The 13,855-nt window shown below is 42.7% G+C and overlaps 1 non-coding gene across 1 annotated transcript; it reads right to left on the reverse strand.

Moving 5' to 3' along the window:
• Positions 1 to 8,117: 8,117 nt before the first annotated feature.
• Trnaa-agc (transfer RNA alanine (anticodon AGC)) lies at positions 8,118 to 8,190 on the reverse strand. Its single transcript has one exon. It is a non-coding gene; the product is annotated as a tRNA-Ala (tRNA).
• Between the last annotated feature and the right edge of the window lie 5,665 nt (positions 8,191 to 13,855).

A 13,855-nucleotide genomic window follows, 5' to 3' on the forward strand; every position in this document is an offset into this window, starting at 1 on the left:
TTATAGATTTTTTTGGTGTTAACACATGTAGATCATTTAAAAAACTCCCTCCTGATGAATGCTGAGGTCGTGTCTAATATTTCATTACTTAAATAATTCGGCAGTGAATACCCTTGTGTGCAAATGTGTGTGTGTGTGTGTGTGTTTTTTATCAAGCATGTAAGTTTAGATGGAAAGCATGAGATGACTGCATGGAGAGATACGGGCTTTGAAATGTTTTGAAGTATACTGACAGAATAGTATCGCAGCTTTTCTCTTGATGCCCTTCTTCCTCAGTCACGTACGGTTTTCTGCTATAAACATTTGTGTCACTTTATCTGGGAGATGCCCTAACTGTAAAAATGTGATCTGTCCATCTGCAAGGTAGATCAGAAGTGTTGAGGGGCGGACATATCTAAGAGCGGCCCTCGCTCACTGGCAAGTGTAAGTGATAAAGGAATGTCCTGGCTTGTCTTTTGGTCAGAGTCTATTCTGTTCCATCTCTTGAAGGTGTCCAGTGGCGTTGAGCGGCTTATTATCATAAGGAAAGTGTCTCATTAGAAACCCTCCTTTAGCCTTCTCCTCCTCCTTTCTTCTGTGTTCCCTAACCAGGACTCCTCGGGCTCCCCTCTCCAATGAACTATTTTTCTTTCTAAACCTGTCTTTCAAGATTTGTGCATTGAAAACTCAATTCCCAGTGCAGTATCGGAGGCTAGGACCTAACAGGAGATGCACAGGTCAGGGGAGTTTCACCCCTGGGGCCTCATTACCTCTTTCCCTACCACCCTGTGCCATGTTTAAAAAAAAACAGCTAGAAGGCCATTGCAGATGCTGGCACTTTGATTTTGGATTTATCAGCCTTCAGAATTGAGGAAGAAAAACTAAGAAGCCAAAACAATTTGTATAACCTGCAACCACGTCTGTCACCCTATCTTATCCCCACTCAGCTCACTGACCTTGTTCACTCATCCGTTCACCTCTTAACTCATTCTAGCAATACCTGACAAGCACGCCTGTGCCAGATCCCTCTCTGGCCTCTGGATTCCATCAGCTGGATCCCCAGCCTCCATTACCTGCACTCCACCCATCTTTAAGATGAGCCTCTCATAGTCCATTTTCTCAGTTCTATAGCCAGCTGCCCAAGGTCTGCTATTTTCTAAATAAAGGTTTATTTAACTTGGTTTTAGAGGTCGAAATTCAACATCAGGTGGCCCCATCCTCTCACCCTTTGGAAGTGCCTTCCGACTCCGCCATAACATGGCAGATATGGTCACAAGGTAAGGTCACGTGTGGGGGTAAGGTCATACATGAGACAGAAAATGGTTAATAATCACTTACTGTCCGGTGACCAAGGCTCTCGTAACCTAAACTGTTCTTGCAAATTAGGTATCAAGCCTTTATAATCTAATGCTCACACCCACTAAGCCTACCTCTCAATAGCAGCGGGAATCAAGCCTCCAGAACAGGAGCCCTTGAGGGACAAACTTTACCATTGCAACATTAAATCTGCTTTTAAGGAAAAAAAAAAAACCTCCAATACTGTTACATAGTTAGTTAGAGGGAAAGCATGGGAGAGGCATAGTCCTAGCTAGAGCAACACGTGGATGAGGGCAACAGCAGTTTGCAATGAACAGCAACGATACTGATTATCAAACCCATCTCACACTTGCTAAGGGAGAGTGGGGGTGATGAAAAGCACAGAGCTGTTAGGTCTGTGGAAGAGGTCAGGGGGACCTGGGGCAGAAGATAATCTTTGGAGATTTTACTTGCTGATGTAGGGTAGAGTCTGGTCCAAGACAAAAAGCAACTGTGTACTAAGCGATTTTGTCATAAGGCTACAAACGTTCTGTGGTTGTGATTTATGGACATGTTTTTGTTTTGCAGATGGCCTGTTTTCATAGTAAAGAGTTTCATCCCCCAGAGCACTCATTAATGGAGGTATTATTGTTATAAAACAGAAAAAAAGGTCATTTCTACCCTATCTAAACCCACTCAGCCTCCTGTGTTCCTAAACCAGGGCTGCACAGCATTGATGGAAGGAAGTCTCTCGATTCTTTAGCTTAACTATTAACTATATCTTCTCCCTCGGTGCCCCTTTCCTAACAGCTATTTGAAATGTCCCTCTCTCTTTTCAGCTCATCATCTTATACATTCTTCCTTGTTTTAAGCATAGGATCCTGTTTTCTTTTAAGAAAAAACAACCTGAGCAACCAAAACACGAGCTCCTCGATCCCTAACCCTTTCTCTTTAGCTGCTGTCCTTGTGGCTCACTTCTTTTCTCTGCTCATCCCCAACTCGGGCCATTCTTGCCTCTCATTCTTCTTGGATCTTGTGCTTCTCAGGACTTCTCTGCATTTCTCTGACACTATCTGAGAAATATCCCCCCAAGCTCACATATTGGAGTTAAAAGGCTTTAATTCTTATTCCCTATAGCTGGCTCCTCGTTTCTTTAATAATCTCTCCACTGACAGAACTATTACCACAGCCTCTGCATTATTTCCCGACTGCCTACGTGTTTGTCCATTCAACAGAGCATAGATATAATCTCCTTTTCCACATTCGCAATCCTAATAAACCTTCACCCTACTCAAAGTCTCTTATCAGTGCTCTCAGAGATACAAATGTGCTGTAGACTGGGAACTTGTTAGACGTGAACTTGTTGACCCCATCCAAGATCTGCTGGAGAGGAAGCCCAGAAATATCTTGGGCAATTCTAATGTACACTTTTAATTTAAGTTCCATATTGTTAACCTTCCCTTTTTCTCTAGGGGAGGTGTGTGTGTGTGTGTGTGTGTGTCTCCCACGTGTGAGTGTCTGGATGTGATATATACACCTGCCTGTATATACAGAAGCCAGAGCAGGACGCAGAGTGTCTTCTTCTGTCACCCTCTGCCCTGCTGTGTTGTGACAGGGTCATTCACTAAGCAGAAGTTCTCCGTCTGGGCTAGTCTGGCTGCCCACCAAGCTCACGGGTTCTACCTGTGTCCACCCTCCAGTGCTGGTGTACAGGCACTGCAGCCATGCCTGGCTTTTGACACAGGCGCTGTGGTTTCATACTCAAGTCCTCCTGCTCGCAGACCAAATATCCTTACACACTGGGCCTCTCTTCTGTTCTCTGCTCTTTCTTCTGCTCTCCTCTCCTCTGCATTCTAAGCGGTTTTTCATTGTGTCTGCCTTCTGACCATTCATCAGATATGTTTGGTCCCTTGGGTCTAGTCTTACGTTACCTGTCCTGTCCACGTGATTTCATCTGTCCAGATCGCTTCAGTTACAACTTGTATTAGCCCGGATTCTGTTGCTTGTAAATGACTGAAAACATAGAGTTAAGCAAGAGTGAGCAAAATTAAAGACAAGACAGACGTTTTTTTTTTGTTTTTTTTTTTTAGATAATATTTTTTTTTAATTTATTTTAATTTATTTTGCAATACAATTCAGTTCTACATATCAGTCACGGATTCCCTTGTTCTCCCCCCTCCCGTCCCCCTCACCCTCCCCCCAACGCCCCCCCCCATTCCCATCTCCTCCAGGGCAAAGCCTTCCCCACAGACTGAGGTCAACCTGGTAGACTCAGTCCAGGTAGGTCTAGTACCCTCCTCCCAGGCCAAGCCAAACAATCCTGCATAGGCCCCAGGTTTCAAACAGCCAACTCATGCAATGAGCACAAGATCTGGTCCCACTGCCTGGATGCCTCCCAAACAGATCAAGCCAATCAACTGTCTCACCCATTCAGAGGGCCTGATCCAGTGGGGACCCCTCAGCCATTGGTTCATAGTTCATGTGTTTCCATTCATTTGGCTATTTGTCCCTGTGCTTTATCCAACCTTGGTCTCAACAATTCTCGCTCATATAAACCCTCCTCATTCTCGTTGATTGGACTCCCAGAGATCCACCCAGGGCCTAGTCATGGATCTCTGCATCCAGATCCCTCAGTAGTTGGATGAGGTTTCTAGCACAACAATTAGGGTGTTTGGCCATCCCATCACCAGAGTAGGTCAGTTCGGGCTGTCTCTCGACCATTGCCGGCAGTCTGTTGTGTGGGTATCTTTGTGGATTTCTGTGGGCCTCTCTAGCACTTTGCTTCTTCCTGTTCTCATGTGGTCTTCATTTACCATGGTCTCCTATTCCTTGTTCTCCCTCTCTGTTGTTGATCCAGCTGGGATCTCCCGCTCCCCCAAGCTCTCTTTCCCTCAACCCTCGCCTTTCATTACCCCCACTCATGTCCAGGCTGTTCATGTAGATCTCATTCCATTTCTCTGTCATTGGGCGATCCCTGTGTCTTTCTTGGGGTCCTGTTTTCCGGGTAGCCTCCCTGGTGATGTGAGTAGCAGACAATTCATCCTTGTTTCATGTCTAGTATCCTGCTATGAGTGAGTACATACCATGTTTGTCTTTCTGAGTCTGGGTTACCTCACTCAGGATGATTTTTTCTAGATCCATCCATTTGTCTGCAAACCTCATGATGCCATTGTTTTTTTCTGCTGAGTAATATTCCATTGTGTATATGTACCTCATTTTGTTTATCCATTCTTCAGTTGAAGGGCATCTGGGTTGTTTCCATGTTCTGGCTATTACAAACAATGCTGATATGAACATAGCTGAACAAGTGCTCTTATGGTGTGGTTGAGCATTTCTTGGGTATATGCCCAAGAGTGGTATAGCTGGATCTTGGGGGAGATTGATTCCCAATTTTCTAAGAAAGCGCCATATTGATTTCCAAAGTGGTTGTACAAGCTTGCATTCCCACCAGCAGTGGAGGAGAGTTCCCCTAGCTCCACATCCTCTCCAGCATAAGGTGTCTTCAGTGTTTTTGATCTTAGCCATTCTGACAGGCGTAAGGTGGTATCTCAGAGTTGTTTTGATTTGCATTTCCCTGATGATTAGGGATGATGAGCAATTCCTTAAATGTCTTTCGGCCATTTGAGTTTCCTCTGTTGAGAATTCTCTGTTTAGTTCTATAGCCCATTTCTTAATTGGACTGTTGGGCATTTTGATGTCTAATTTCTTGAGTTCCTTATATATTCTGGATATCAGTCCTCTGTCAGATGTGGGGTTGGTGAAGATCTTTTCCCATTCTGTAGGCTGTCGCTTTGCCTTGTTGACCGTATCCTTTGCTCTACAAAAGCTTCTCAGTTTCAAAAGGTCCCATTGATTGATTGTTTCTCTCAGAGTCTGTGCTACTGGTGTTCTATTTAGGAAGTAGTCTCCAATGCCAATGCGTTCAAGACTACTTCCTACTTTCTCTTCTAGCAGGTTTAGAGTAGCTGGATTTATGTTGTTTTTAACCCCTGTAACATGCCTGCCTTGATCAAAGGTCCTAAATAAGGTCACCAGGATCTCACTATATTCTTTTTGTCTCCCATCTCTGTTTCCATTTGAGTTGGCATTGCTTTTAGTCCAGGTCCCTTTAGATGGGACCTGGAAGCCTCCAAAATACATGCTCACACTCCTGGGCTCTCCTAAACCATCATCGATGTCGACAGTATAGAAATGTTGACTTCCTTAAGCTGGAGTCACACCACTATGTCTGAAGGTAGGCATGAGGAAAACTTTACTCACTATGTGACGAGTATTGTTCTTGCTTCTCAAAAACAATGGGGAACAAAAAAGTCCCTAGTCTCATGGAGCTGATATTCCAGAGGGAGATATAGATAATAAACAAAAGAAAGGGGTAAATATAAGCTGTTGAATACTTGCATTGAAGGAGGACAGTGCAATGAAAAGGGACAGGAGTACTAAGGGGAGGGTAGAGATTGCTTCCCCAAGAATATTGAGATGGTGCTAACAGCAGGTTAATGGACTCTTAGTAGGCAAAGTCAGTAGGAATCCACTCTAATTCCAAGCTCTACTTCTTGCTGTTCTACCCAGTTGTCTAGTGGACACCATTTCTTCATATGGAAATGGAAATGTCTCAAACTGTAGTTAGCACCTTCCTTCCCTCAGTTTGTTTTGTATTTCTTTTCTTGAAAAAGGTTTTTATACATATTTAGTAGGAGTCGGTATCTCTGCCCTCTCATCTTGAAGATTATAAATATAAATAGTAGAATGGAAACTACAAAAAAAATCGGAAAAGAGTAAAACATCAGGAACGCACCTGTTGCGAATGTTGAAGATCACTGGAAAAGGGTGGGCAGGGCAGAGAGAGGTCTTCCTGATAAGTCTTCTCCAAGGAAGCATTCTGGGTAAAATCCTAAATTTAGAGATGATGGGCTTTGCCCATTTCTTCCAGTTTCCACCTGGTAGGCATATATACAGGCAAAGGTAATTGTCCCAGCTAAAGCCACTTACCAAATCCTGCTAATTTTACCTTTTTAATATGCCTAGGATGTTCCCCGGGGCTCACATAGCTGTGGCCACTTCTCTAGTCCATGCCCTGCCATCGTTCTTTGTTTTTTGTTGTTTTTCCAAACCTTTTATCTGAGCTCTGTCTAGTCTTCTTTCCTCTAGTTTTGTCGTCTCTTTGAATCCTCTCCAGGTTATTCCTGAAAAGATCTTTGATTTCTAGTTGTACTGAATGAAGGCTGGAGAGATCCGGTCAGATCTCTGAAGGGAAGCCGCTTAGCCAGGTTATGCTTTCTCCAACTTCAGCTGCTCAAGTGCAAGGATGAAGCTGGCAGAAATTGTTGTGTTCATATTGGCAAAAATGGGGAGAAAGGAATGGACAAAGTAGATCTATATAGGAGCTGGATTAAATGAGCGAGTCTTGGGATTCAAGTTGGTAAATTGGCAACTGAGACCACAAGGAGATTATGAACAGGGAGGCAGAGTAGCAGCAAACAATGGGGACCCCAGTGATGATAAAGGAAGATTGGAGATGGATTACTGTATGATAGAACGCATGAAGTGGGATGGTTTAATTGGAGGTTTTGGAAGCAATGCAGTTAGAAGTCTAGAGTATAAGAATTGAAATTGAAAGCTGAGATAGGGTGGAGAAACAGAAAATTAAATGCAAGGAGATAAGGGAGTTGAGAAGATACCTGGCCACGTGACTATGTAGATGGATACTAATGTAATCAAGAACATTAATAAAATCACTGGTGAAAGGAGTAACAGTGTCTAGATGATAAGTGTTTAATGAAGGTGTGTACTGACAGAGAAGACCACAGATAAGGGCATCTGTGGGAGGAAGGTGGTCTGTCCCAACAGCTTGCAACCCAGAGAAGTTGGAGTTAGAGTTGTAGAAGGACCAGAGCTCATTTGAAAATAGTCAAAGAAAATGAGGAAGACACCTATCTGTCCTCTCCAGACTCTGTATATGTGAGATACAAAAAGAAAAAAAAACCCAAGATGGATAAAATCAATAAGCAAGTGGGTCCCAGAGCAAAACAGGGAAGTAGGAGCAGATGAAGAAGTGGGAGATTTTGCTGATGATGTGCTCTGAGTTCCAGAGAGCAGAGTGAAGAGGGCTGGGGGAGGTGCAGATGAAGATAGACTAAGAGATGTGCAGGATAATATCGAGGGTCTCTGGGGTGAAATGTAAAGAGAGATCAAGTGACGCGGAGTTCATCTGTGTGAAGACAATGAGTGGTAGATCTGACTGCAGCCTCCCTTTTGATGTTAGGACTAAAGGCAGTTTGGGGGGAGGGGGAGGGGTGGAAGGCAGCACAGTCTTGCTAGGACCATGAGGAGCTCAGGAGTTTCCTGGGGAACACACAGCAATGTGTACCACACACACAGTGAACTGCAGCCTTCCCAGGGACTGCTTCCATTTTTAAGGGAGGTCGTCTTCCTGAAGTAGACAGAGGAAAGAAATTTGGAGCCACTGAATCCTGCCTCCTCTAGCCCCCATTTAGGAGTCCACCCCATTCTTCTGCCCCTGTCTCCACTCCAGACAGCTCATCACCTAGCAGGGGTGTCCAACCCTTGGCCCACAGGTTGTGAGAACATATATACATTTATTTCACATGGCATTGCAACACCTTATCATTTACAAAGTTCATGTTCAAGAACCACACACACAAAAAATTTCCATAGTGTTTTATGTATATTTATGATATTGTACTGAGCCATATTCATAACAAGCCTGGACCAAGTTAGCCTGCGTGCTATAGAATAAACTTGAAAGCATTAACAGTACAACCAAAATTACAGCTGAAACTAACAATTACCAAACTGTCAAAGTCATTTTCTCTTTTTTTTTTCTTGGAGCTGAGGATCGAACTCAGGGCCTTGTGCTTGCTAGGCAAGCGCTCTACCACTGAGCTAAATCTCCAACCCCCAAATTGTCAAAGTCAATGCAATGATGATCCTTATATTTAATGCCATAGCCTCTAAATTATACTAGTACACATAACAAAGGCTTGATATGGTTTTTTTATGATTTTGATTGAATTTGATACCTTTAAATTCTTTGAGGCAACTATCAAGGTTGAATATTTAAATTCAGTGTCCCTGTCAGAGCAGTGAAAAGGATGATAGATTTGGTAGCAGATGGTACTCCCAAAGGCTTGCAATCATATGTGTTAGCTGGATTATTTCACAAGGCTTAAATAAATTTGAAGACATTGAAATCAATTCAGACAGGTCGCCTTGGCCTTGACGCAACTTTTCTACCAATGACAGGTCATCAGGAAACTTTATGTACAGATGGCACATTGCAATGGATTCCAGCAAGAGGCTTTAGAGGTTAGCAATTAGTGTTACATATGTACAAATACCCTCATAACAAAACATTATTCTGTTAGCGTTTTTTTTTGTGTGTGCTAACTCTAGGAAGTGGGTATTGATATATCCTAATTTGTCAAGTAAGAAGAGTCCAGAGTTGAGATAATGTGTTCAAAGCCCACAGCCAGTAGTTCTGTTGGAATTTCTTTCTGGTCCCTTCCGCGTTTATTTTGAGATGAGGTTATGCTATGTAGCCCATGCTGAACTCAACTCCTGGTCCTCCTGCCTCTGGTTCTTGAGTTCTGGAATTATCATCATGGATCACCACAACAGCCTCAAGTCTGTCTCAATCCGAGACAGACTGCAAAGCCAGAAAGGACAGCTGCCATGCTGGAGGCCAGAGAACCCCAGTCATGCCTGGAGGTCTTATCCCAAACTCGCTAAGACTTACTTTGGGGATCTTGTTTTTCTTTTATTAACATAACACTTTACTCTCTGTCCTTGAATTCTCTTGAAGCTTGGCGTATTTCTCAAAAGTCTGTTTTAATCATTCTTTTTATTGTAGTGTGGCCTCATTTCTGAGTGCAGAAATCTAAAAGAATACTTTCCCCAACAATTCCCTACCCTGTTTTTCCATAAAGAGCAGCATTAGAGAACATGAAATACCCATTTCTTCTTCCTTGTTCTCATGCCCAGTTGGGGTCATTGTACCCAATTATTATGTTCGTTAATTCCTTATCAGATCTCCCTCTCTCCATGTCCATGAAATATGGAATTAATAGAAAGTTGGACTTTATACTGTTTCCAACTCAGGTTCCTTCCAGTTAACACTTCAACAGTCTACAAGCATTCTGGTTTTTAAAATTAGAATGCACAGTACCAGATTTCCTTTCTGCATTTACACACATACCCTGTGATTTGGTTAATCCTTCTCTCCCCACCTCCCTCCATCTCCACTCCCTCTCCACCTGTATGGTAAACCCTCCAGTATTCTTCCCCCCACTGCCATGTCACATGTGTGCCCTACCCTCTCCACTGCCCTCCTGAGGTGTCTTTTGTCCATCTTGTGGCCCCTTTTTAGTTTCATGACCTTTACCCACATTTGCTCCCATGTAACTGCATATATATAATATATATACATATGTTATATATATATGTGTGTGTGTGTGTGTTTGTGTGTGTGTGTGTGTGTGTGTGTGTGTGTGTGTTAGAAGCAATAGTTACATATGACAAAGAGTATGTGGTTACTTGTCCTTCTGAGTCTGGGTTAGTTCACTTAACGTATTTTTCAACTTGATTCATTTTTCTGCAAATTTCAGCTCCACATTTTATTATGGCTGAATGAAATTCCATGTGCATGTGTACCACATTTTCATTACCCATTTGTCAATTGATGTACATCTAGGTTGGTTCTATTCCTTTGCAGTTGTAAGTGGAACAGCAATATACATGAAGATTTAAATATCTCATACATAGTCCTTTGGGTATATCCCCAGTGATGTAGTTGGTCATGTGGTAGTTCTAAACAACTTCCACACCTACTTCCTTTTTGGCTGCACCAGTTTAATTATTTGCACCAACAATGAAAAATACTTTCTCCTTCCCTACAGCTTGCCAATATTTGGATTTTTCCCCTTAATCATAACCATTCCTACTGGGGTGAGATAGAAAATCAAAGTATTCTTACTTTGCTAAATTATGGTTAAAAATGTTAAATGCTTTTTAAAATATTTACTTTAAAAATATTTATTGTCATGGTGTTTCTTCTTGATTTCGAAGTATTAAAAATGCTCTGCTTGTGACATTGGCCTGAAATGATCTTCCCTGGCTGCAGGTATGGCCTTCTGCTGCTCCTGTCTCCCCAACCCAAGCAACACGAAGATAGGAATTGTTTAAAATGTTGGGCCTCCATGTTCCTAGGCTCTTCCTTGAGGGCAGGTACACGGGCTTCACCATGAGAAGGGAGGATGGTTGTGGGTTTCAGATTTTGAAATCTGTGTTTCCAGTACTCAGGATTAAAATAAAAAGAAGCATGCCTTTGCCTTTGTCTTCAGGGGATATGAATTTGTTGAATTCTTCTAGCTCAGTGGTTCTCAACCTTCCTGATGCTATGACCCCTTAGTACAGTTCCTCATGTTGTGGTGACCCCCAACCGTGAGATTATTTTCGTTGCTATTTCATAACTATAATTTTTCCACTCTTGTGAATCATAATGTAAACATCTGAAATGCAGGATGTCTGATATGCATACCCTGTGAAAGACTCGCTTGACCCACAAAGGGGTCAGGACTCATGGGCTGAGAACAGATGCTCTAGATGTCTGAGAGTTTAAGAAACTGCCTGGCTGATTATCACTTAAATTTGTTTGTTGTAATTTCTTGTTTTCCAAAATAGCTATCTACCTGATTCTAACAAAATTTTGGCACAATTTCATAAAATAAATTATTATTTGTTACTAATGGGCCAAGATTATCATAGTTATGAAGTATTAATACTTAATGTATTAATGATTTGTATTCTAAATTTTAATAAAAAATGAATCAATAACTCAAAGAAATCAAAACTACATGTTAAAAAAAAAAGATGTCTATGGTCATAATGTGCTGACCAGAGAATTGACTGCACACTACAGTAGAGCATCACAATATCCACTTTTAAGTGGTACTTTGGATTCTCCACCTCAAAAGAAAACACTTAATTTCTATCCCATTGGAATCAGATGTATAGAAATTCTAAGCACTCATAAACCAACTCCCTACAATGGCAAAACTTTAAAATGTAAAAAGTAAGTGAAAAAAGTTCAACAAAACAATGGTGTGGCTGGGTGGTGGTGGCGCACGCCTTTAATCCCAACACTCGGGAGGCAGAGCCAGGCGGATCTCTGTGAGTTCGAGGCCAGTCTGGTCTACAGAGCGAGATCCAGGACAGGCTCCAAAACTACACAGAGAAACCCTGTCTTGAAAAACAAAAAACAAACAAACAAAACAAAACAAAAAAACCAATGGTGCGGTTAAGGGAAGGAGAGAATGAGGAAGCGGTTAGCCAGGGCAGAAGAAGGAAACTGGGGGAAGTACCATGGTACCTGTGTGAGAATGAGGATGCTAAAGGAGAGGGAGACTAGGGATTCCGGTTGCTGAGTCAACATTCGCAGCAAACGCTTTCCCTTTGTGTTTCTAGGAGGTGTCTTACCAACGTGGCTCAATGCCGTGACCATCTCGGCACTTGGTAGCAGGACATGGTGGCTGAGAGCGGTACTTGTAAAAGTATGTGGATGGAAGTGATGGCATTTAGGACTTTCTATTCCCAAACCGTGGCATTTTAAGAAACAGTAGAAGCTGCAGGTCTCTCAAACCCCACCAGTTTGCTTGGCCAGCCCGATACTGCCGCTTGGTTTTACTCGGTCCATTATGCTTAGTACTTTTTGAAATTATTTGTTTCTTTTTTATGCTTATTTTCCAGCCTCAGCTTCACTACACACACACACACACACACACACACACACACACACACACACACACACACACACACACACACACACGAAGACTCAGACACACCCCCTAGACAGTACGCTGTGTGATATCTGTGACGCTGTCCTGATCCTCATGGGATCCTCCGTGTCTGCAGCTCCCACCTACCTGGTTTCATCTTTCATCTCTTGATAGTCATGGACGAAAACCTGCGTCATCAGGCAGAAGAGTAGCAGGATTTAGGGAGGTGGGTTTCTCAAACAGGACTCAAGGGTGAGCCAGGAGAAGAGGCTGGCACTGGGTCACACAGTCATCAGACGGCCAGTGTTCTGGTGCTCCTCAGGGGAGGGCCTCAACCACATTGCGGGGTGCTGTGAGTGTAAGATCTTGACCCAGAACTAACTTGCTTGCTTTCTCTCACTAAACTATCAGTGGCCGCCACAGCTCTTAGATAAGTGGGCTGTCCTGTGCCTTCGGGAACCAATTGTTTGGACAGATATGTCACAGGGCATTGCCGGTGTGTAGGATGACTCCATAAACATGAACTGATAAAGGTGGGAATGATGCACAGAGGAGTAAACTGAGTGGTCATCCATGGCCCATTCCAGACAGAAAGGAATCCGTCCCACACATTCCAGACAAAAAGGAACTGGTGGAGAAAATATCAAAAGTGGATACTGAGGGAAACTGCACATATGAAATGTAAGTAAATAATATTTTTGCCTCTGTGTCATTGGTTCCTAAGGAATACTCCCCTGTGTCCTTCCTTCTCAGGTCAAACTTTGATCAGGTGCCATTGTTACCTTGCTTAAAAGCATAAATGAATATAAAAACTAGCAATAGCAATTTACCATAGGGTATGTAGTTCGCCTGATATGTATCCATTCTTTAGTATGATTAGTGAGTGAAGGGCTGTCTTCCTGCCCTGTAGAGAAAGTTCTATAGAGGGAAAAATAATGTGTATTTTTATTATTTATCTAGCTCTTGGTATGTTGCATATTATGAATAGTAACTGTTTTGTGAATGAAACCATGGGTAAATGTATAATTGAGTGCACAGTATTTGCACACATGAGTGCAAAAAGACAAGGTACAGACAAAGAAAAAGTGATACCGGAGTTCACAGGGATAAGTCATCATTTCTAGCTTCCACAGTGTATGTGGGATGTCTTGGGGCATGTCACAGAAGAGATAACAGGAGGTTTGATGAAACCCAGGCAACAAATACGCTAATCTTTTCATCTAGAGAATTGGAGGCCAGGTGGAGATGAAAAATCCCTTAACAAGAGCTAAAGGTACAGATAGGACAGTGCAGTTGCAGTCCAGTTAGTCGTACAGTGTGGCCGAACAATAGATGAGTTATGTAAAGACCTGTGTTTTCTTACAATGCTCAGGTCAAACTTAGCAGCAGAGTGTGAGATGCTACACTGATTCTATAGTGTCACCAACAGAAAGGTTGATGGAATTCAACACATCACAAAGAACATTTTGAAGCAGGTTTCTGTGGTCTAGAAATTTTCATGTCATGTGCTTTATATAAACGTGAGCATTCCTGTGTGTGTGTGTGTGTGTGTGTGTGTGTGTGTGTGTGTGTGTGTGTGTGTGTGTGTGTGTGTGTGTGTGTAGGCCAAAGGTCAGCATTGGGTAACTTTACTTGATCACTTTATTTTTTAAGTCAGTGTCGCTCACAGATTCAGCTACTAGCCATCCCCAGGGATCCTCCCATCTCCACCTCCCCAGCTTTGAGATGAAAGGCACATGCCACCTGTCTGGCTTGTTACTCGGGTACCAGGGATCTGAACTCAGATG

The sequence above is a fragment of the Peromyscus californicus genome, unplaced genomic scaffold (genome assembly GCF_007827085.1).
Source record: "Peromyscus californicus insignis strain IS unplaced genomic scaffold, ASM782708v3 Scaffold_24__1_contigs__length_46423439, whole genome shotgun sequence".
Classification (NCBI taxonomy): domain Eukaryota; kingdom Metazoa; phylum Chordata; class Mammalia; order Rodentia; family Cricetidae; genus Peromyscus; species Peromyscus californicus.